Raw genomic sequence first — 25951 nt, 5'->3', positions numbered from 1 at the left:
AGTACCTACCAGCCATCGGTCAGCCACTGACAGGGATTGATCCCAGACCGACTGTGCATCAGGTGAGCACTTTACCCCTGTTGCCTACATACATGTAAAGATTAAGTAGTATTAATGCTTCAAAACTCTAGAATTAATAGTACATGCATAACAGCTAATAATCACACACTATAAATTTGTGATCAGTAACATACTTGTACAGTGTTACATTTTAACATGAGAAATCAGTGTGTTATAAAATTGAATATACACACCACAAATGATTTATAACATATGAACATGTATGCACTCATGAGCACATCCTATTTTTCAAACAGCCTTTAAGAACAAAAAAACACACCCCAAAAACCACCCAAAACAAGACAATCTTCATTTCAAAGTCAAACTCAAAACAGGTACATTCACAATGCCGTTAATCAAACGAGAGCTACAGGTAGTTATTCGGTTGTTAGTGTTTAGCTCTAAAATCTCATTCCTTCTTAACACCATGCTAAAAATTATCAATGTTTTACCTTGGACGTTTTCAACTTTGCATCTTCTTAAAAATCTCATCCATTGCATTTTATTACCTATGACACTTAATATTACATTTTTAAAGCATTGTCACATTGTCACGACAATAGTCAGCTATATCTCTCTTTATTATCTGTTTACATTCTTAATGGCATAATTGGCTAACAATCGGTTTTCTCCAAAGTGCTGAATTTGTATTACATACCCATTTAATCTTACAATAGTAATTAATAAAGACAATTCTGACTGTGCAATAAAACAAATATTTTATCAAACATGTGTGATACAAAATCTAGCATGCATAGCAAATGTTCATCCGAATGACATCATGTCCCTAGCTGGGAATGCTCAACATTCTATCAATTTCATAAAATTCAACCAACTTTACAGACGAAGTAAATTGTGTTCTTTAACTCAACTTTTGTTAATCGTAATACAGAAAGGTGCTATGTAATAAATACAGAACCAGATACCAGTTGTTTTGTCATGTTATTTATTGCAATTGTTTATAGTGCGCAAGATTTATACCACTTGACTGCTATGCAGTTTCGTGGTATAAATTAATATTCTTGGCCACCATACACTTGTGCAATAAATAACATGGCAAAACAACTGCTATGTTATTCTGTCTATATACATGTATACACCAGGAAGCACTAATTTATTTCACTACTGGGACACATTTTTAGTACATGTACTTGTGTGTCATTAACATAAACCAGAGGTGTAGTTTTGAAGGGGGGGGGGGGGGGGGTCTAAAACAATTCTGCTAAAAGAAACTATTGGTGAAATACACAGATAACGTGTACTTAAAAATACAGAACTATAAGATGACAACTATAAGAACTGCCTTTGAGGTAACTATTCAAGTAGACTTTACAATTTATATTAATATATATATATATATATATATATATATATACAACTGGATTACTGTTAATATATTTGTCCAACCCCTTTAGTTAAAGCAATGTTTAGTGAAGAATTGAGCAAGCTGTATTCACATTTTATGGACCCTTCAAATATCAAAGAAAGAATAAATGGAATAGAGGAATGCTTTAAGAAACCAAACACTGAGAAAGAAAAGGGGGGAATATGCAGGTCTGAAGTAAAATGTATATGTATATATATATATATATATATATATATATATATATTTCTGTTGGCATTGTTAGTTATGTAAACTAGGAATAGAACCAACTTTTTATTATTCTGCTTTGAATACGTTTAGTAGTCACAAGCTTAAAGCAGAATGCTTTAAAAGTTCACATAACTCAACATATATGAAAACCAGTATGTAAAAAAAATAAAAATAAAAATAATAATAATCTGTACATGTGTGTACATCATAAATTAATACACAAAATAGCAACCCTTGCTTAGATGGCTATTCTACATATGATCATATTAAGTAAAGGGGAAAAAAACCCCAGATAATAGAAATACTTGTGAAATCTTCACTTTGAATATTCCGCATGGTCAGCCATGCATGTAATCATATATCTAGGAATCAAAAGTATTATAACCACCAGTACAAAAAGGAACATTTTGTTGTTGTAATTCCATTATGGTTTACTACAAATATATAATAGGACATGCATAACTAAGGTCAAAGACACTATACTATTTGAAAAAGGAACCAGTATTAATTTTCCTTTGCGACAGATTTTATACAAACTGTGTTTGAAGTGCACATGTATACATACAACTCAAGTAGGTCAGCAATAAATCTTTCACTATTTAAAAAAGTTTTGTTTTGTTTAATGATACCACTAGAGCACATTGATATATCAACTATTGTACATGTATGGCAAACATTTGGTAATTTTGACACGTAGTCGGAAGAAACCAACTACATTTTTCCATTAGTAGCAAGGGATCTTTTATATGCACTTTCCAACAGACAGGAAAGCACATACCACAGCCTCTGACCAGTTGTGGTGCACTGGTTGGAAGAAGAAAAAAGCCAAATGAATGGATCCACCGAGGTGGTTTGATCCCTTTCACTATTTTAGTCTTTTTAGCATCAAGTAACATACAGGGCTCAAAACTTGCCCAAAAATATGGTGGCCCAAAAAACAATGGATGTTGGCAAATTATGGTAAGCGAACCATGAACAACGAGCAAGATTTTAATGTGGAATAAATATATGCAATACAAATATTAATAGTGGCTCATGTGTTATAGCTCAAAAAAAGATCGCCAAATAATATTATTTGGGTGATTATCCACCATTATTTTTTAATATTTAAGTCGCCCAAATGGGACATTGGTCGCATTTGGCGACCTGGCCACAGGCCGTTTCGAGCCCTAAACATGGCACAAATTGTAAATGAACAAATTGCAAAAGCACAGCATTACAACTTAATGATTATACGGACGAAAATTGTTGTATGCAGTAGCAATACGAATTACTGTATGTAAGGGGATTTACCGAAGCAGGGCTCAAAATGGCTGTCCATTTTTATTTATTTCAGATCTAGCTAAAATTACCAAAAATTCACAGGTCTTTTTCCAAGAGATAGGTGAATGTACAATTATCTTATCTGCTATTCAGCTTGTGTATCTGTTATTTTTTTTTTTTTATAATGCTTTAAAATAAATCTCAGATGTTAGAATTTCCAGTATGTTGTCTAAAATTCTCTGATCACCTCTTTATTTTCACCAGGGCATAATTTTTCTCAACAGGACATTTCTTTTGGTCTGCTATTTTATAAAAACAATAACAGCAGGCCATATTTCACGTCTGTTTCGAGCCCTGCGATGGCAGCGGTTTATTGCTGTATAAAACCTGTTGCTTTCGGTTGAGTGGATAATTTACTTTTAATGTTATATTTATTTGTTGCAAATGTTGGTGGTTAAAAAATACAAACTCAAAATTACCATAGGTGAGCATTGTCTTTTATGGAAAAAAAAAAACATTTTAAAACTGCCATCTAGGTAACAAGGAAGGAAGGAAGGAAATGTTTTATTTAATGATGCACTCATCACATTTTATTTAGGGTTATATGGTGCCAGACATATGATTATTAACCACAAAGATATTGAGAGGAGAAACCCTCTTGTTGCCACTTATGGGCTACTCTTTTCAATTAGCAGCAAAGGAATCTTTTATATGCACCATCTCACAGACAGGATAGTACATACTACGGCCTTTGTTACACCAGTTGCAGTTGTGGAGCACTGGCTGGAACGAGAAATAGCCCAATGGGCCCACCGACAGGAATCAAATCGTAGATTGATCGCGCATCAGTCGAGTGCTGTACCACTGAGCTACGCCCCGCCCCTATCTAGGTAACAAATCAAATACAAGCCCTGAAGCACGTTCGATAAGATCACTTCCAGTTGTGAATACACATTTTAGTTGAGACGCAATTCTTCGAGTTGTATTAAAACAATTTTGTATCACATGTCAGAGAAAATAAAATATTTGTGACATGCATTATTCAAAATACATGAATGTATGTATTGATGTATGAATCTATATACTGTATGTATGTCAAGGTTGACTGTTACATACATGGATACTAACGCACTGGCGCAGGGGATAATTAAATCCTTTCTGGCCTCACAAATTGTCCCATGCCGTTGCTGGGACTCGAAACCTGTGGCACTGAAACACCCGCAAATTGTAAGACTAACCATGATGCACTGACCTATTGAGGCATCCATGTGTGTGTGTGTATGTACAGATCTTGTAATCCTAATTATGTCATATATATATATATATATATATATATATATACACACACATACATACATACACATACATATATATATACACACACCTTGTGTACACACTAGATTAGTCAATAGTCGCACACCTTACAATTTTTGTTAAGCTGAGGCACACCAATGACATCATACTTTATCAATATTTTATCAATAAATTAAGAAATGAAATACTTCCTGGCTCTGGTGACAGGTCAAATTCATAATATTCATTTTTCATCAATAAAAAAAAAAAGTCAGTTTTCACCCATACTAAAAATAAAGAGTCTCCACAGAAGGGAATTTTGTTTACCACCACCACTGGAGCACATTGATTTATTAATCATCAGCTATTGGATGTCAAACATTTGGTAATTTTGACAGTCTTAGAAAGGAAACCAGCTGCATTTTTTCTATTAGTACCAAGGGATTCTTTTTTTTATATGACCCATCCCATAGACAGAATAGCACATACCATGGACTTTGATTTAACTGTCATGGTGCACTGGTTGAAAAAAGAAATGGCCTAACAGGCCTACAATGGGAATGGTTCCCGGACCACTGGGATACGTCCCACCTCAAATAAGTTAAAAGTTCTTTGTACACAGACTATTTGTTACATTCACCTGTAGCAATTATCCCAAAAGTGGGTTTTGGGGAAAAACTTATTTTGGCATATGAATTCTGTAGTAGATATTAATAACCTATATATTGTGTTGTACAGGACCAAACCAAAAACTGGGATTTTTAGAAACATGAAATCATGTTAAATTTTTAAAATGTGCAAAAATTATCTCATCATGCACAATTTAAAACATTAAAATGACATGTTCACCCCACTCATGGTCTGGGGTTTTTATTGCTGTTGGTTGTTGGGGTTTTTAATTACGTACCCTAAAATTTTCTTTCAGAAAGCCTGCCAATGCAACCAGGATTGTAATTAATTATATCTTACCTGACCTCTGAACTGCGTAAAGTCCAGCCTTACACAACAGCCCTAGGCAAAATTCCTGATATACAACTTCCTGTTTGTCAAACGACTCCCACCAAGGACTAAACTATTAATTTTCACTCGAGGGTAGATGGGTTGAGTGTCAAACTCCATTGTCAGTCTGGATTAGCTACAGACATTTGTTGAACTCTTACTCTACAATTTTTACTTTTAGATTCTTTTAAAGCAACGTTAGAGTTTAACCAAAGATCAACTTTTAATTATTTGTTTCCACACACAAGCTATTATTCACACCCATTTACGTCTTTACAAAGAATGACTGGTCTCTTCCTATGTTCTTTCAATACTCGAAATTTGTAATTTGATTGGCACATTGCCCCACAAGAGATACAATTAAATAATTTATTTCCTCAATACAACTTCCTGAAATATATATTGCAATGTAACAATGTATGTTTATATATTTACCTGCTCTGTAACATAGCTACCCGTAACATTTGTATTATTACAAGTGACTATTTGATTAAAAGCATTTTAAATTCTTTCTTTTTTTTACTTAATGGCTGCTAGAAAGGGGATAAGGATACCCGTAACATTTTTATTATTACAACTTCAATTTGAAAGCATTTTAAATTCATTTAGTACCAGTAGTCAGGGTTTCTGCCAGAGGGTAAAATGGGTATGGTGCCATACCTAAATTTGTATTTGTTTTAAGTTAACATTTTGACAAAATTAATGACTTATCATTATTGTATGATTTTCTTAAGCCTAACCCTAAATGTAACCCATTTTCTTTGTGGAGGAGGCAGCTATAAAAGGGATAGGAATACCAGTACCGAGAAACTAGGGGATATATTGTAATTTAACAAAGTATAAACACACATCATCCCAAAAACACTCATACCCAGTTAAAAAATCATTTCTCACGTGTACCGGTATGTATATATTCATGCAGCGTTCGAAATAAGCACTTGTCCGTCTGTTCCGACAAGTGAAAATCGGCTCGGATAAACAAAATATATCACGGTGATTGTATACTGGATAAATAACAACGTTCAACGCAGTTTCAGTTTGAGCAATCACAAACACCATCCTTGTACTCTTACAGTGTTCGAGATTAACAGTATCCCGACATCTCGGGGATACCATACAGTGTTCGAGATTAACAGTATCCCGACATCTCGGGGATACCATACAGTGTTCGAGATTAACAGTATCCCGACATCTAGGGGATACCATACAGTGTTCGAGATTAACAGTATCCCGACATCTAGGGGATACCATACAGTGTTCGAGATTAACAGTATCCCGACATCTAGGGGATACCATACAGTGTTCGAGATTAACAGTATCCCGACATCTCGCGGATACCAGAATTTAATTTTGGATATTAAACTTCAATAACCCAGTATCCCATCAAGATACCATATAATATTGTGTGGGGTTTTTTTAATCTTGCGTTTTTATTTTTTGCTGAAACAATGAAAGTCGAAAGTTAAGTAACAGTGTCGTCAAAGTTTGTTACGATGTTACTTATGAATTTCATTTAAGTGGGATACTAAATTCTCAGGTGGGATACCAGATTTTGAAATGTTAGTATCCAACTGGGATATGGCTCAATTTTTTTAATCTCGAACACTGTCTTAATATAAGTAATAACATTTTATTTCAACAAGTGAAAATAATGGCAGACAAGTAGATTTGTAGATACATTTTTCCCAGTGGTCTAGAAAAAAAATTCTGCTCATTTCCACCATGCTCGAAATCTTCATGGTACATGAGCATGTAAAAAAAATTCGGATCGGATCATTTCCATCACTGGGGGCTGCTCAGTCTGACACCACCCCCCCCCCCCCCCCCCACCACCACGATGCTACACTTGACTACATAGCCATAATAATAATTACCCCACAGATGTAGCCATATTAATTAAGTCTGAAGTTGGGTAATACTCGTGTCTGGCTGCACAGGTCACACTAATAGCCAAGGCAGCTGGCCAGTTAATGGAGCCGAGTAGCAACATGGCCTGGCTGTCAAAAACTAAACTGTCAGGTCAGATTTTCTCATTCCAAGACAACATCAGGCAGAAGCCCAGTATCCATGGAGGAAGATTTTAATCTCACAGCTAACAAGACATGTGGCCAGTCATCTGTACTGGCTTTAACAAGCCAGATGCAGCTCAATCATCAGGTGCAGATTTTAGGGAGGGGAGTTTAACAAACAGGTGCAGATTTAGGGGGCGCTCATTGATCAGGTACAAATTTAGATAGCGATTTAATCATCAGACCTGTGTGGATTTAGGTGGAGGGGCCAAATAGCTCTTATTACACTTCTAAATAAGTCCCATCCAAAATATAAATAATACCACCTTAAACAGGCCCCACTTTCTGAAATATGGGAGTATTATTGGCTGAAATTGTACAGCTGTTGCTTGGAAGACATTCCACATGTACATGTACATTCTAATAATGGATGGGAGTCATCCACACACATTAATCAGACAGTTGGTGACCTATATTACACACACACACACACACAGGTACAGTAAACAGCCCTATTATTTTTTAACAACAATATGTACATGTACTAGCATTATAGTGTCTAACATGGAAGGCACATGAAAGTCACAACAATTTACGACAAGGTACAGCGTTTGTACTGAATACTGTGCAGTTGAATGAATCCAAGGGCCTGGCAATTTAACGTCTGTCACAAAATGCTGTATCAGTAATGACAATATGCATTGTTTCATGCACTACTGATGACACGTTTGATGTCCACTACATGTTCCCTTCCATGAGTAACTTCCTGATGTGTAAAGCGAGAATCACGATCAAGAGATAACGCAGAAACAAAGAATGTTAAATCACACCAGGCCGTGTATATATTAAACTTATTTTTACGACACCACTAAAGCATAACGATTTAATAAGCATCGGCTATTGGATGTCAAACATTTGGTAATTTTGACAGGAAAACCTGCTAAATTTTGTCCCATTAGTAGCAAGATATCTTTTATACGCATTATCCCACGACAAGGAAGGAAATGTTTATTTAATGACACACTCAACACAATTTATTTAATGACACACTCAACACAATTTATTTAATGACACACTCAACACAATTTATTTATGGTTATATGGGGGGTTTTAAACCTAGCTGTTTGTGAACTCTAGTCAGATCATTTCTCATGCCCTGTAATATAAGGTGCACATGCATACAACCAGAGCCCATTATCAAATTAGCTAATTCCTATTTTTATATATCTATATCTATCTATACATATACATATATATATATAGTGTCTACAATATTTTAGTATTTGGCTAATAAAATGTATTTTTAAATTAGCCACTCAATACTCTAAATATACCGTATATCTTCGCCTGTAAGTCGATCTCGGCTATAAGTCGAGTCCCTAATTTCAAGCCCTGAAAACGTATTTTTTTATTGACCCGTTTATAAGTCGACCCATGAAAAACAACTTATAAATATTGAAGTATTTCTTATTTTCAGCACATGAAAACAATAATGTACAATATTTGAACAAAAGAAAATTATTTTACAAACTTTGTTTTTCACGTTTTGTACATCGCAATATAATCAGACTATTCCAATCAAACTATCATTATTACATAGCATCAAAACGAAATATTCCCTTAGTAGAGAGTGAAACCTGTTTGACTGTTACTGTATGGTACTGTACAGATGGTTTTGTGCACAGACAACAACTTTATTTATAAACACTGCCAACAGATCACTACGATAAAACTGAAAGTATCACGTTTTGCCGCCATATTAATACATGTAAGGAGAGTACACTGGTTTTTGTACCAAATGATGTGTGTCCCTATTGCTCTAGATAGTGAACTGCAGAGATCAGTCTATTTTAAGGGAAAGCTCAGTAATATTCATGAAGTTAATCACCGCCAAAACATTGTTTGAACAACCATTAATGCCAGTGACCAGATTTCAAAATAAACTCAGGCAACAGGTAGTTAGTATTGTTTACATTTTTACTATTAGTGATGACTGTTAATTTAACTAAGTGGACTGTTGTCTTGGCATGTGAGTGAGATCGTACGCCTTTTCGCATAACCAAAACCGTTCTAATGCCAAAAAAAAAAAGGTTATTAAAAATAAATGTGTCAAATTAACATATTTGAGTATAAATACATGGCATACTTCAACAATAAAACTTGTAAAATAATCCCCAAAACTAATATTTTTTGGTGAAATTTTTTTACCCTCTTATAAGTCGACCCCCCAAGTTATAAAATAATTTTTGGGTGAAAAAAATTCGACTTATAGGCGAAGATATACGGTACAAAAATTTCCAAAAACTAAATTATTTCCAGTGTTAACCAATACTCTAAATATGCAAAAAGTAGTTTAATACAAAATTATTTCCAGTATGACCCCGACAACATTTGTGTCATCAAAATCATGTCAGATGCAATCATAAATTGGTTTTTTCTAAACGAAATGAAATATGGCACCATTTTGTGCCACCATTAGGGGCAGCTAGGAAGAGTAAACTGAACCAACTAAACAATCTCTGATCATATTTGCCCCCTGCACAGAGTGAGTCAAATCAATTGTGCTCAAATAAGGAAGTTGTGAATGAGGATAAACAGCAACCCTAACCGGAGCACTAGATACACACACAGCACTTAACAAGAGGGCACAGCTTTTCAACCTTTAACACACAGATAGTGAAACACTGAGCAGAGTTATTCTTTCCAGTTCTACAACCCCTGCAATTGCCCATGGCAATCAGCAATGCCGTGGAGATGATAGTTCTCCACAGCACTTTTTGCCGTGGGACTATTATTATCCAGGGTTTTTTGTTTCAGTGGCACGTTTTTTTGCCATGGACATTTTCTTAAGTGCAGGGGATGGTTCTAGCACTAAATAATGATCCTCATTCATAGGTTGCACTATACTATATAAAATACCATAGGCGACAATGTTAACATTTATGTTTAAAAACACACACACACACACACACACACACAATATATATATATATATATATATATATAAATAAATGCAATATATGTCCTTCCTCAAAGCATTAACCTGAAGAAAATGGTATCTTTCATTGTTCATTTTCGATATAACCAGATGTTTTTACAACACTCGTTTCATGCAAAATTGTACTTTTATAAAATATTACACACACTCCATACATGTTTTCAGAACAAGGCTACTTGACAGTGGTACCAGATGAAAAAAATAGACAGTACATGCATTCATATTTCCCACCATTTAGAACCGACAGAAAATAATAATGAAACACCAATCGAGACTAATCAAGACAATGGCGGCTTTAGTTTTGTTTCTTCATGAGAAAAAACTGGAGTTTTTCTACGAGTATTTTCACTTGACAACAATGGCGGAATTGGTAGCTATTTGATAATAAATTTGACGATTTTACCAATAATGAAAATACTGAGATATGAATCATAAGTTTCAAAAATATATTCCAGTCACAGTCTTTAGCATCTGAGGATTGCACTTGCGCGCCCAAGCGCAACCTAATTATATTGCCTCAGTGCTATTCAAATCTTTTGTGTGTCAAAATGTACAAGCTTCCTTCAACATATTTCCTATGTAATGCAAATCACTCGCCTGGAACTTACAAGGAGGTTAATTTATCAGTCTGATATTTTCAAACGTTAAGGACTGTAGTCAGAAAAACACACTTATTGGGAATGGCCATAAAACCAACATCTGGCCACAAAGTAAACATGACTTAAAATTTGTAATCAACATGAACAGATTTAAAACAAACCCACGAAAACACAAGTACTGGTAAGGTACACGACATGCATGTCAGTAGCTTGGTGAAAAGTAGGTCGCGATGACCTAGTTATGGTATGCAACACCCTGCCATCCTACGACTTGGGCTAAGTTGTACTTGCATTCAATGTTTGATGTCTTGTCCCAGCCAGTGCACCACGACTGGTATATTAAAGGCTGTGGTATGTGCTATCCTGTCTGTGGAAAGGTACATATAAAAGATCCCTTGCTACTAATGGAAAAATGTAGCAGGTCTCCTCTCTATGACTGTCAAAAGGACCATACGTTTATCATCCAATAACTGCTGATTAATAAATCAATGTGCTAGTTGTTAAAAACAACAAACTTCAATGTTTGATGATCCTACGTGAATTGATATGGAAGACACAGCCAGGATAAAGATTTTCTTTCATGTGTAGTAATGCTTGAATAATAGGTCACAGTGACCTAGTTATGGTATGTGGCACACCACCACCTATTAAACAAACCGAATGTCTTGTTATTTTTTAAACATTTCAGTTGTTTCAGGACTTGTGCAATGTGTCCCTTACAACTATTCAAAATATTGGATTGCAGTTTTTAAAAACAGCACATTCCTTGAATTGATTTTAACACACACCTACAGGTAATGATACTGTGTATTTGGTGCGCTATCATTTTCTTTATTAATTAATGGCTAATATACACCAAAAGTCTTGTCTACATAAAAGCGAACGTTCAATCCACACACAAACTCATTAAAATTTAGATATATATAATTATTTTTAAAAAAAACACTGAAAAAGCTTTGCTTATTTCCAGACCAAATGTCATTGATATGGATAAAAAACGACTTTTTTTTATCCAGAACAAACCTGAAACCAAAACCAAAGACAAATTTCATCACGAATGTACACAATACAAATGTACTGTGTAGCTGAACACTTTACACAAGCAGCTATTAACAGTTCAAGTATGTATCAGAGTCAACCAGGAAAAAGCCTGATCTATTTGACAGGGAAAAAGAAAGAAATGTTTTATTTAACGAAGCACTCAACACATTTTATTTACGGTTATATGACGTCAGACATATGGTTAAGGACCACAGAGATTTGGAGAGGAAACTCGCTGTCGCCACTATATGGGCTACTCTTTCCGATTAGCAGCAAGGTATCTTTTATTTGCGCTTTCCACAGGCAGGATAGCACAAACCATGGCCTTTGTTGAACCAGTTATGGATCACTGGTCGGTGCAAGTGGTTTACACCTACCCATTGAGCCTTGCGGAGCACTCACTCAGGGTTTGGAGTCAGTATTTGGATTAAAAATCCCATGCCTCGACTGGGATCCGAACCCAGTACCTACCAGCCTGTAGACCGATGGCCTAACCACGCCGCCACCGAGGCCGGTATATTTTTGACAGGGAAAGCAGCAACGGTTGCTCAAAATGCTTTCTGATGAGCGGTTTCACAAGCAGTTTTATAGTATATAGCATTTCATTTTACAACACACATAATATATATATGCCAAGACAAATACCAATTAACTAGACGAGGTTGATATTTTACATATTAAAAAACACGAGTAGCGAATTCTATTTATCCTATAACACTTCTAAAATAATATTCTAACTAATTTTTTTTAGTAAATCACAGTATTAAAGTCGCCGCCATCGATAATATGACGTCATCACGATTAGCACAGATTAGTTTGACGTCACGCATTTTAAAACAAATCTTTGAAAGCATTACGCTCAGGTACACGGGTCTTGTTGGCTTGTAAGCAAATGACCCATCCACAGCAACATTACCTAGATACCATGTAAATTTGCATACCATTATTAACCGGGTTAATAAAGTAAATTATCACATGGGTTTATGACATGGATATCATGGGTAAGTTATAGGATAAATAAATGTTATGCCATTTCTTTTAACATTAGCTAAACTTTCGTTATTGAGTATATATATATATATATATATATATATATATATATATATATATATATATATATATATATATATATATATATATATATATATATATATATCAGTGTTCGAAATAAGCACTTGTCTGTTTATTCTGACAAGTGAAAATCTGCTTGGACAAGTAAAAATGTCCAATGCAGTTTAATTTTGAGCAATCAAAAATACTGTCCTTGTACTTGAATAAAACAAAACATTTATTTGGACAAGTGAATATATAGCTGGACAAGTAGATTTCTCTCTGTTCTTGTCCGGTGGACAACTGAAAAATTCTGCTCATTTCTATCAGACATATATATATATATATAGTGGTCTAACGGGCGCCTCTATATAACGGCCACCTGCCCATAACGGCCACCCTGAAATCGCTCCAACACATTTCTTGCTTTCTTTGACCTCTACAGAACGGCTACCTGTCCAACGCGGCCAGCGGCCATTATTTTTCAGCAAAAATAAGGTCTGAACATGCATTAGCAGCCAAAATATTATTTCCAAAAAAAAGAGGTCAAATTGTTCCCACCACATATGAACAGCGATTTAGTTCCCAGTAAATCTCATTGTTTTCTGCAGTGTCACCATTGCTGTCACGTGATCGGAAAGTTTGGCGATTCGATTCGACTCGACAAAAAAACCCAACTTATTTTGATGTTATCATATGATTTTATTGTCGTAAACAAATATATGTTTACTAATACTAAGCATTTTTTTAAATCCTTTTGTTAATTTGGTAAATGTCAACAGCTGTTTGGTTCCGGCAGTGGTATAATTTACATTAAAAAAAACTCATCGTTTTGATTAATAAAGTATTATTTAAATTACCAAAAGGATTATTTGTAAATGTGATAGCGAATTTAACTGCACGTGATGTACTATTTGTGTAATCTTTTGTATCATATTTGTTTTTCTTTCCTTTACATTCTTTTGTATATAATACATTTCCTTACACTGGTTATCCTTGCATGTATACATGTTAGTGCTGCAACGATAAACCGGTGTACCGGTATACCACGATAATTGATCAGCTCGATACGAACCGCGGTACAGTTTTGCGTATCGCGATTTTTATACGCTATTTTTTTTCCTTATCTTATTTGTCTTGAAATAGGCAAACAAACAAACAAACAAAAAACACATCATTTTATTAATTGGTGATGACAGAAAATGTAACAATCACGTCAAGAGTAGTCGGCTTACTTGTTGGCATACGAAGTGATAGGTCGGTTATACTTGGTTCTAACTTCTAAACAAAACGTGTTAAAAAGTCCAATGAAAATAACCAGTTAACGATAATTACAAATAAATGTTTGTTACTTACACATTATCATTCATTGTTCATTTACGTTGGAATACGACTACGGCTATCATCTTCAAAGAAATAAACCAACAAATGAGAATCACACTTCGCTGTTTTTCACTGAACTCGGAATACTTCGGTCGATCGTTCAAAATACCTCGGCTCTGTTTCGGTCGATCTGCTAAAACATTGCGACTCAATACGTACATTTCCGTGTCAAGCGAGCAGCAACGGAAAAGTCCGATAGTAAGGATTTCCGAATGTGACAATTTATAAATAGTTTGACACCGTCACACCAGTGTTCTAGTAGACTAGTATTGTGTTAAAAAATAAAAATATGACCTAAAACATTTAGCCTGACAACTGAAACTAATAAAGATCATTAAAACGTTATGCCTTCTGTTTTCATTAAAAAAAAAAAAAAACCCATAAATATTAAATTTAAATAATATCAACTGTATTGCAATAGTTTCTTATATCGCAACATATCGCAATACGGTTTTGACCGTATCGTTGCACCCCTAATACATGTAGTTTATATTTACAGCTATGTAATATAGGTCGCCAAGTATATTGTATGAATATAGAAGAGGGCCTCGTAAGTTGTCAAACTTGTGCCCAATTCTTTGTTCTTTGTACAATAAAATATGTTTGCAATCAATAATTTACATTCGATAGTTCAGCTCGAATTGTTACTCAATAACAAGGCGACTTCTCAATGGCTGTAGCCTATGAAAGCAGAATATATTACAGTACCTGATTGTTGCAGTATTATCAAAGGTGCCTGAATAGTCCCTACTGTCAATCGGGCATGACTTGTTCACATGCAGTTTGCACCAAGCGGCAAACATATGCTTTGGTTACCGAAATTGTTTTGTTTGCGGTTCGCGACGTAATCCCAATGCAAGAACCGTACCAATGGATTAGCGGCAACATAAAACTAATAATGAGTTAAACATGTCACTTCAGTAATAAATCCCAATTAAACAAAAGTAAATTTCAATTTTGTGTTATTTATTTATGAACAAAATGCCACCGAAAAATCTTTCTGCCTTAACTTTAGAACAACGAGTAGAAGTTATCAGGAAGTTAGAGAAAGATCGTTTAAGTGCTAGAAAGTATTAGGGTATTGGAATTAACAAAGGGAATCAAACTGTTACAACAGTTAATAATGAGATTTTATAGTGTAATATGTTAGGGTCTCGATTTAGTATTTTGGACCTCTATATAAAGGCCACCTGTCCATAACGACCACTTTGGGTTGGTCCCATGAGTGGTTATATATATATATATATATATATATATATATATATATATATATATATATATATATATATATATATATATATATATATATATATACACACACACACACACACACACAAAACATTGAAGTCTTTTGTATTGCTCGCCATACAAATAAGGGGAGTGGCCAATTGCTTCCCCCCCCAAAAACAACAGGGGGAGTGGCCAATTGCTTCACGAACAGATTATGGTAAGCCATTTAAGATACTATATTGATACCATATAAATGCATGAGGAGATAACTGTCACTCCTTGACCTAGTCTAAGGGGAGTAATGGGGAGCTAGAATGATTTAACAATTGATTTCTTTTGGAAAGAGTTCAACCCGTACCCCTCTATATCAAAGGCTCTAAAGACTAACCCTAAAGCTAAAACTAACCTAACTCATGCCTTTCTTTCTCTACGGATGCGGATGTTCAAGATAATGAATTATAAAGTAAAATAAATATCAAACTACAGACAAATATCCTCAATGGATTAAAGTACAAACACTTGAAACAAAAGGTTTCAATACTCAAAATATTTTAACCAAGATAATAAACTAAACAATGGATACTTTAAAAAATATTTTTTTTAAATTAGCCCATAAAACTTTTAACCATGACCTTGCTTGATCTCAGGTGACCGCAAACGCAGCAATCAATAAATTGCCACTCACGAAATACATAATGTGCAGATGTATCATTTTCTGTTGCCAACAAATTAAAAATAAACTTCAGACTGACATTACAAATAAAACACCTGTAAGCCTTAACATCTTGGTGTTAAATTTATAAAAGTAAAATAGAAATCTAGTAATTTATTAAGTTTAACACCAAGTGAAACGGAGATTTGCAAACACTTTATACCAAAAGCTGTTGCAGTTATTGATAAAATTATGCATGTACTAAAAGCAACATGTGTTTCTTTAATGATATAAATATACAGGGCTGGCTCTGATGATCAGCAACTTTGCCTATCACAAACTAGCATAAACATTGTTTTCTATATTTTGATTAGTCATATTTGTAGTCAATTAAAAATTGATTAGCAACAACTGTTTAATGAGGCCAGCATAGGATTTCAAACTTCATGGGAAACACTTTCGGTTCCGTGCCTTGTGATCATGGTAACCCATCGGAAAATGTTTATATTATTTTCGTTTAATAGTTGTACTCGATATAATAATCGTGGGAAACGAAATTTCAGTTCCGTGATTTTACCGATACACTACCAGAAATGATCGTTACTGTGAAATCCCAAGGCCTGTTACTGTTTTAAAATTGTATAGTGATCTCTGAAACTTGCAGGGCAAATATTTCATGAGAACCGTTGTTCAGTTCGCATGTACGTTACAAAACTTTAAAATCACGAGAACCACCAGTCGGTTACGTGGTGAACAATTACATTCTAAAATTAAAAGTCTCATATATCAGTAATGAAAGAGGAAATTAAAAAAAAAAATACATTTGAACCACCAACGTAGCACAGAACCATAGTTTTAGGATTAGATAGGCCCGACTAATCGATTACGAAAACTATATTCACAATACTGAACAATCGGTTACCTAAGTAAAACTCATGTGAACTGACTCCAGGTTTCCAGAAATTTTGAAATATTGTACCCTGTAAATTGATACTAAACAAAATTTTCCCTGACTAGATCCCGAGTGTCATTTAAGGGAAGCCACGTCTCACTCCCCATCACTCTTCTGAGACCAATTCAGGAAGAATACTTTTAAAACTTTTCTTAGTATTTATAAATGGTGGTCAGTGTGTTAAATCGCTATTCATAATCTAAGTCAATGAACTTTTTTGTTCATTTAAAATGTTTTAGAGTGATACTTTAATCACCTTCCTAGCTTAATGTAGTACACAGTTATGGCAATTTTAGTAACCTGGATCTTAACTTTCTGATACCCTTGTTAGAGAGATATTGTAGCTTTTAAAACATTTTGTTCTATAAAACCAACATACTGCAAACTCTTAATCCAATATCACTAAAAAAATAATAGGAAAATTTTTATACATTTCTAAAATGTGTAAAATGTTCTAAGAGGTGCTTTTGTAGGTGCTTTTGTATGTGCTTTTGTTGGTGCTTTTGTAGGTGCTTTTGTAGGTGCTTTTGTTGGTGCTTTTTGAGTAAATTTATCAAAGAGGACAGGATGTGGAATTATGCGACTAAGTAACGTTCCTTTTATTCCATAGATGATTAATTCTGTCACCACTATGAGTTTTATAAGTGTTAAAATAATGGTTGTTTAATGATCAATTTTCAAGCAAGAACTCTACTACCGTCCCAATGGTTTGGAAAGAAAGAAAGAAAGAAATGTTTTATTTAACGACACACTCAACAAATTTTATTTACAGTTATATGGCGTCAGACATATGGTTATGGACTACACAGATAATGAGAGGAAACCCGCTGTCGCCACTTCATGGACCACTCTTTTAGATAAGCTGCAAGGGATCTTTTATATGCACTATCCCACAGACAGGGTAGTACATACTACGGCCTTTGATATACCAGTTGTGGTGCACTGACGAGAAATAGCCCAATGGACCCCACAGACGGGGATTGATCCCAGACCGACAATGCATCGAGCAAGCACTGTACCACTGGGCTACGTTCTGCCCACCAATGGTTTGCAGTTCAAATCTAGACCTAACACTACTTTGTAGTAAGTAATGCAAAATTCAGTTGATAACTCTAATGCAATACCCCAATTAATAATCATCTTTATATTTAAAGAAAGTTACACAAATAGTAGTGCACTAACGTGGGGAAAATATGGAACTCATTCTTAAATATTAATTTAATTATTAAACAGATTTATTTAAGTAACTGTCCAATTGTGACATACATCACATCCTCACAATTATAAAATATTGGAATGATGTGTTTAAAAATATTAGGAGTAGAACATCCCAAGAAGCTAAATTTCAAAACATGAAAGTAATAAGTACTGTACATTTGATGTACCAAGGATTTTCTTTATTGATTAAAACAGCTAATACATAATATACACTGTATCGCCAGGGGTAGGCATCTTCCATTAAATGCCAAGTCTCCCCATCTATGTAACATACATGTATAAAAGAGCATAGATGACCAAACTCCAATAATGGCAAAATCAGTGTCCCCTTCCCCACCCCCAAATAAAATCCTGGTTAAACCTAATGCATATACACCATAATGATAATGGCTACATTAGACTTAGTAAATGGGTTAAATCTTAGCAGGAAGTAAAATAGAGAGGATATGATATCAAACATGTTTAACAAAGTTCAACAATTTCTTTTAAAATATACATAAAACAAATAATGAGTAATAAACATGGTAATAAAAATATCAGGCAAAATTGAAAAAATGGCTGTTTCCACAAGAGTTATTCTTAAGAATGTATCAAGTGATTCAGCGTACGTGTGACTCAGCCGGCATACAGAACCAACACTGAAGTGTAGACTCGTCTGGTCTACACGCATGTAACTATAAAGTTGTACAGTTCTGAACAGGTCATTCTAAAACAACAAAATTCACCGCCAACAAATGCAACACAACGAAAAGTTTCTTAATAAAAGTAAACCTATATCCACCACACCCCAGTATTCACCCAGCATGAATCGCTTGGGATGGTTAATCGTTAAAATACTTTGGCCATTTAACACTCGCGAAGCCGATAATGATAATCCACGCATCGCCGACTGGTCTTGGCCGATGTTCCCGTTAAGCATTTAAACCAATTAATGGCGCCCCGCTGTAACAACAAGTACTTTTTAATTACGTATACTTACTTGTCAGATCAGTGCGAAAGCGCTAATGGTATGAATAGTTTTGTTCGATGTCGGCGACTCTAGCCTTCTAGTCTGTCGAACTTTTCAAGATGGAGGGTGACACGCCAAGAGCTCGTGCGAAGGGAGTAGCCTGACTGGAGGAATTTTAGCCAATGAAAATTACCAAATTATTCGTATCTTACATGTGAAAGAGTTGCGTCCCTTTCTTACAGCCAATCAAATCTGGTGTACTAGTATACTTGTTAATAACCCGGATAAATAACAAAAAATATAAATATAATTTTAATCGTTTGACGTAGAAATTAAAAGTGAAAGCATTTTCTCGTTGTTTGATTGGCAGATGGGTGGAGTTAAAAATACGAGCAGTACAACAGTTGCATGTGTAGTGTGTTGTATTGTACCAGTACATTTATACATAATTATGTTCTTTTTTTTTCTTTTACATTTTTTTTTTGTAGAATATTTTTTTTATTAACATAATTACAAATTTACATTTTTAATATACTGAATGTTTTTCAAAAAGGTGTGTAACTAGGGCCATAGCTAGGATTTTTTGTTGGGGGGGGGGGGGGGGGCGCAACTGAGTTTCTATAATGCTTTCCGAATTTTTTTTTTCCTTGCCACCCTGCTATCTACGGCCCTGGTAACTTAATAATAACAGTCCCGTGAGTCGTATGTTATTATCAGTACGATCACGTGTTTTGATTGATTAGTTACGCAACATTGCTTCGTCACTATAACAGTTGTTTATTGAGCACTATGCGATACAGGAGTGGTTCTACCAGAGTAATTTTAACTTAAAGGGACATACCCTAGTTTGTAAACACTAAGGCATGTGTTTTACTATTAGAGCCGTTTTTGTTAACTGAAGCCTTTCTTTACTTAGATTTTATTGTTTAGATTATCCATTTCTGTACATTCGAAGTGTTTTGGTCATCCTAGTGTTTTTAACATGACGAAATACATTTCTCATTTTTAAAAACGCATGTGCGTCTGAGAAGTAATATATACATGTATGGAGTACACTTTCAATATATTTTAGAGGGTATTTCACCATTTCAAAGTCACATACTCATGGTTCACTCAGTTGTAACTTTATCCAAATGTGTTACAGGTTTGTAGATTAAATAAACTTAGTGTTAATTTTCACGGGTTGAAACTAGAGTCTGTCCCTTTAACTAAACTTAGTGTTAATTTTCACGGGTTGAAACTAGAGTCTGTCCCTTTAACTAAACTTAGTGTTAATTTTCACGGTTTGAAACTAGAGTCTGTCCCTTTAACTAAACTTAGTGTTAATTTTCACCGGTGGAAACTAGGGTCTGTCCCTTTAACTAAACTTAGTGTTAATTTTCACGGTTTGAAACTAGAGTCTGTCCCTTTAACTAAACTTAGTGTTAATTTTCACCGGCTGAAACCAGAGTCTGTCCCTTTAAACGAACATTGCAAAGATTTTCTTACTGTAATTTGGAATTATTAGCGAATTTGAAGAGTCAAAAGACGTTTGTTTTGTTTAACGACTCCACTAGAGCACACTGATTTATTAATCATCGGCTCATTTGGTAATTTTGACATATACTCTTAGAGAGAGGAAACCCGCTACATTTTCCCATTAGTTGCAAGGGGTGTTTTATATACACCATCCCACAGACAGGATAGCACATATCACAGTCTTTGATATACCAGTCGTGTTGCACTGGCTGGAGTGAAGAGTCAGTGATATGAACGAACAAAAAGAGAAAGACATGTTTTATTTGATGACACACTCAAGGCGTAAGAAGATGCCAAGAACAGGAGGTGGAATTGTAGACACCAATAAATTGAGGCGAGTAACTGAACGCTGACGTGTAAAAAAAAATCTAATAGCCCGGCTGACTACCGGGTTTAGACATCTGGTAGTCCCAGCGAAAAATTGGTTACTAGATTCTGTAACACAACACACACACACACACACACACACACAGATTCTGTACACACACACACACACACACACACAAACACACACACACACACACACACACACACACACACGGGGAACATGTAGCGGTAGCGATGGTTTTTTATATTTTTAACATGTATTAATATATATATATATATATATATATATATATATATATATATATATATATATATATATATATAGATAGATAGATAGATAGATAGATATCAATTGTGTGTGTGTGTGTGTGTGTGTGTGTGTGTGTGTGTGTGTGTGTGTGTGTGTGTGTGACCCTTCCCACACACATGTTTTGGCACCTTCCTACGCCCGTGTTAAATTATATATACATGTGTATATATATACATATATATATTGGCCTGTCACAATCTTAACACAGGTCTTACTAGTGTATGGGTTTATTATACTATCCCCCACCCCCTCATATAAAATCCTGGCTACGACAGTGTTCTATGCTCTTATAAATTCCACCATTTGAATTGGGAAACATTCCCAATGGCTTCTATCATATGGGGGGCGAGACGTAGCCCAGTGGTAAAGCGCTCGCTCGAGGCGCGGTCGGTCTGGGATCGATCCCTGTCGGTGGGCCCATTGAGCTATTTCTCGTTCCAGCCAGTGCACCACGACTGGTATATTAAAGGCCGTGGTATGTACTACCCTATATGTGGGATGGTGCATATAAAAGACCCCTTGCTGCTAATCGAAAAGAGTAGCCCATGAAGTGGCGACAGCGGGTTTCCTCTCTCAATAGCTGTGTGGTCCGTAACCATATGTCTGACGCCATATAACCGTAAATAAAATGTGTTGAGTGCGTCGTTAAATGAAACATTTCCTTCCTTCCTTCTATTATATGGTCTATCGCGCCTCACGTAGAAGCTAAATTACCGAACTTCCTTTTTAAAACAGGTTATTGTGTAGGTAGTAGATATAATGATTACACATGTATATTATCTGGTCTTGACAAGCACTGTGGAGATTTCCAGGTACAATGATGACCCAGTCTGACCAGGAACAACGGGATGCAAAGTGATCAGTAAAAATAAGTCACGAATTGTACTCGTTGCCTTCCGTTTTATTAACAATGTTTTTTATACATTCATTATAAATGTGTCTATTTATTATTCATGTGGTTTAGTTATACATGTCTTTAAATATTATACGTGTGGTTTAATTATACATGTCTTTATATGGTTTAATTATATACAATATATATATATATATATATATATATATATATATATATATATATATGTATTTGCGTCGCAGGATCGAACTACCTCGTTGGATCCATTCAACTGATTGGGGTTTTTCTCGTTTCAACCAGTGCACCACAACTGGTCAAAGGCCGCGGTATGTGCTTTCCTGTTTGTTGGGAAAGTGCATATAAAAGGTCCTTTGCTGCATTAAAAAAAAAATGTAGCGGGTTTCCTCTTATGACTATGTATAAGAATTACCAAATGTTTGACATCCGATAGCTAATGATTAATTAATCAATGTGCTCTAGTGGTGTCGTTAAAGAAAAACAAACCTTAGCTTTAGCTTTTGTTATACATGTCTTTAAATATTACACGTGGTTTAATTATGCATGTCTTTATGTGGTTTCGTGTGTGCGTGCGTGCGTGTGTGTGTTTATGTATGTGTGTGTGTTTGTGTAAGTGTGTGTGTTTCTGTGTGTGTGTGTGTGTGTGTGTGTGTGTGTGTTTGTTTGTGTGTGTTTGTGTGTGTATGTGTGTGTGTATGTGTGTGTTTGTGTGTGTGTGTTTGTGTGTGTATGTATGTGTGTGTGTATGTGTGTGTGTATGTGTGTGTGTGAGAGAGAGAGAGAGAGAGAGAGAGAGAGTGTGTGTGTGTGTGTCTGTGTCTGTCTGTGTCTGTGTGTGTGTTTGTTTGTGTGTATTTGTTTATGTGTGTGTGTGTGTTTGTTTATGTGTGGGTGTGTTTGTGTGTGTGTGTGTTTATGCGTGTTTGTGTGTGTGTTTATGTGTGTGTGTGTTTATATTTGTGTATGTATGTGTGTGTGTGTGTTTGTTTACGTGTGTGTGTGTTTTTGATTATGTGTGTGTGTTTGTTTGTTTATATGTGTGTGTGTGTGTGTGTGTTTGTTTATGTGTGTGTTGTGTGTGTGTGTTTGTGTGTGTGTGTGTTTGTTTATGTGTGTGTGTGTTTGTTTATGTGTGTGTGTGTGTGTGTTTGTTTGTTTGTGTGTGTGTGTGTGTGTGTTTGTTTATGTATGTGTGTGTGTGTGTTTGTTTATGTGTGTGTGTGTGTTTGTTTATGTGTGTGTGTGTTTATGTATGTGTGTGCGTGTGTTTGTTTATGTGCGTGTGTGTGTGTTTGTGTGTGTGTGTGTGTGTTATAAATGTTGATTAATAATACATACTATACGTGTTATTTAATTATACATATTTATTATATACATATGGTTTCATTTGGATATTTTTCATTCCAACCAGTACTCCCATAGGCGTACAGGTTTCCATTTTGGTTGGTTAACGAAAATACCCGAATCTGAATAACAACCTTTATTCATATTAGCATTACTACAAAACAGCTGGCTGCAAACGAACCCTTACGCATTGTTACACGGATTACGACTAATTTTGAGGGTAGAATGCTAATGCTGGAAATACAAAAAGGTTTCAGGTTAGCACATTTTGCCTGAATAGTCTCTATCATTATGCCAGAATTTGAGGTTTTGCTCCAGCACTAGCCCCCCCCCCCCCCCCCCCCCCCCCCGTCTCGTACGCTTATGAGCGCTCCACGGCTTGTGTACGTAACAAAGGCCCTGGTATGTATTTGGGATGGTGAATATAAATATTGCCTGCTGTTAATCTAAAAGAATAGCCAATGGCGTTGTTTCCTTTCTAATTATCTGTTTGGTCCTTAACCATTTGTCCGTCGCCATATAACCGTAAATAAACATCCATATTATGTTGAGTTAGTTGTTAAATAAAAAAAATTCTTCCTTCCTTGTTAACATACTAGTAGGTGTCAGAAGATGCCAAGAATTGGAGGTGCAATTTTAGACACCAATAAACTGAGCCGGGTAACTGGACACTGACGTGTAAAAAAAAAAAAAAAAAAAAAATCATTAAAAAATAAAAATAAAAATCTAATAGCCCGGCGGACTACCTGGTTTAGACATCTGGTAGTCCCAGCGAAACATCCGGGTTACTAGAGTCTGTAACACATACACGCACACACACAGAGAGAGACGCAGTCAGGCAAACGCACGCACACGCACACGCACGCACACACACACACACACCTTCAGATATTATTCCTAGTGGACAAATTCACTAAACATCGTAAGTTTACGTCTGCGACTAGCAGTTATATTAGCCTTACTACCAAACAGCTAGACAGGGTTGCAAGCGAATCATTGCGCATTGTTAAAAGGATTATAACTAATTTTGCGGGTAGAATGATTAAAATATATCTGAAAAATATTTCTCTCAGGTTAACACATTTCCCCCGAATATCTATCGTTATTGCCAAAGTTTGAGGATTTGCTCCAGCACTAATACGCTTATGACTCCCCCTCTCTCTTGTATGTCTCTCTGTTTCTGTCTTGTATATCACTGGCGTAGGAAGCGGGGCGCAAGATGGGCATGTGCTCCCCCCCCCCCCCCCCCCTTCCTACGCCCGTGTATATGTCTCTCTCTCTTTATATATACATGTTTCTGTCTCTCTTTCACTCTGTCTCTCTGTCTTTCTGTCTATCTGTCACCTTCCTACGCCCGTGTATATGTCTCTCTTCTCTCTTTATATCTCTCTTTATCTCTCTCTCTCTCTCTCTCTCTCTCTCTCTCTCTCTCTCTCTCTCTCTCTCTCTCTCTCTCCAACTCTCTGTGTATCTTTGTGTCTGTCTCTCTTTGTGTCTGTCTGTCTGTCTGTCTGTCTGTCTGTCTCTCTCTCTCTGTCTGTCTGTCTCTCTCTCTCTCTCTCTTTATCTATCTCTCTCTCCCTCCCTCCCTCTCCGCCTGTGTCTGGGTTAAATGAAATGCAGTGTTCACTTGTAAGCGTCCGGATATGAACGAGGATCCCGTCTTGGGATACGATCATTCTCATACTTCCGTTATGTGACGATCTTTTCCGCATGTCTGTTTTTCCGTTTGATCAGTATCTGTATTGTCAATGCCCGTGACGACTTGCTGCGATCTAAATTGCATAAAAGCACGGAAGTATATTACGATCGACGCAATCTTGAGTCCCGAGTCGTCATTAAACAAGTTTTCTTTCTGTATATACCTCATTGTTAGAATACGGAAGTGGGGTGGGGGAAGAGACGTATTTCAGTGGTAAAGTAAAGTGCAGTCGGTGTATGCTCGATCCCCATCAGTGGTCCTATTGGGCTATTTTTGTTCCAACCAGTGCACCACGACTAATGTATCAAAAGCCGTGGAATGTGCTTTCCTGTCTGAAATGGAGCATAATGGGGGGGAAAAAATGTAGCGGGTTTCCTCTCTTAGACAATATGTCGAAATTACAAAATGTTTGACAACCAAAAGCCGATGATGAATAAATCAATAAGCTTTAAAGTGGTGTCGTTAAACAAAACAAACTTTAACTCATTATGTCAAGTATATATATATATATATATATTAATCACCTCATTCTGGAAATATGAGAACCTGGCTATTGAAATGGTCTACTAATATTGAACAATAACAAGAA

General features: G+C 35.6%; 1 protein-coding gene across 2 annotated transcripts in view; it reads right to left on the bottom strand.

The window, feature by feature from the left end:
• Window positions 1-20181, bottom strand: part of LOC121385224 (profilin-like) — a 39578-nt gene extending 19397 nt beyond the window's left edge. For both annotated transcript variants that reach the window (XR_005959511.1, XM_041515808.1), the window contains exon 1: window positions 19321-20181. The gene's annotated coding sequence lies outside the window, so the exon portion shown is untranslated. The remainder of the gene's footprint in view (window positions 1-19320) is intronic.
• Window positions 20182-25951: the final 5770 nt, after the last annotated feature.

The sequence above is a fragment of the Gigantopelta aegis genome, chromosome 11, assembly GCF_016097555.1.
Source record: "Gigantopelta aegis isolate Gae_Host chromosome 11, Gae_host_genome, whole genome shotgun sequence".
Taxonomy (NCBI): Eukaryota; Metazoa; Mollusca; class Gastropoda; order Neomphalida; family Peltospiridae; genus Gigantopelta; species Gigantopelta aegis.
Note: the sequence above shows the minus strand (reverse complement) of the source record. Positions and strands in the feature narration are given on the sequence as shown.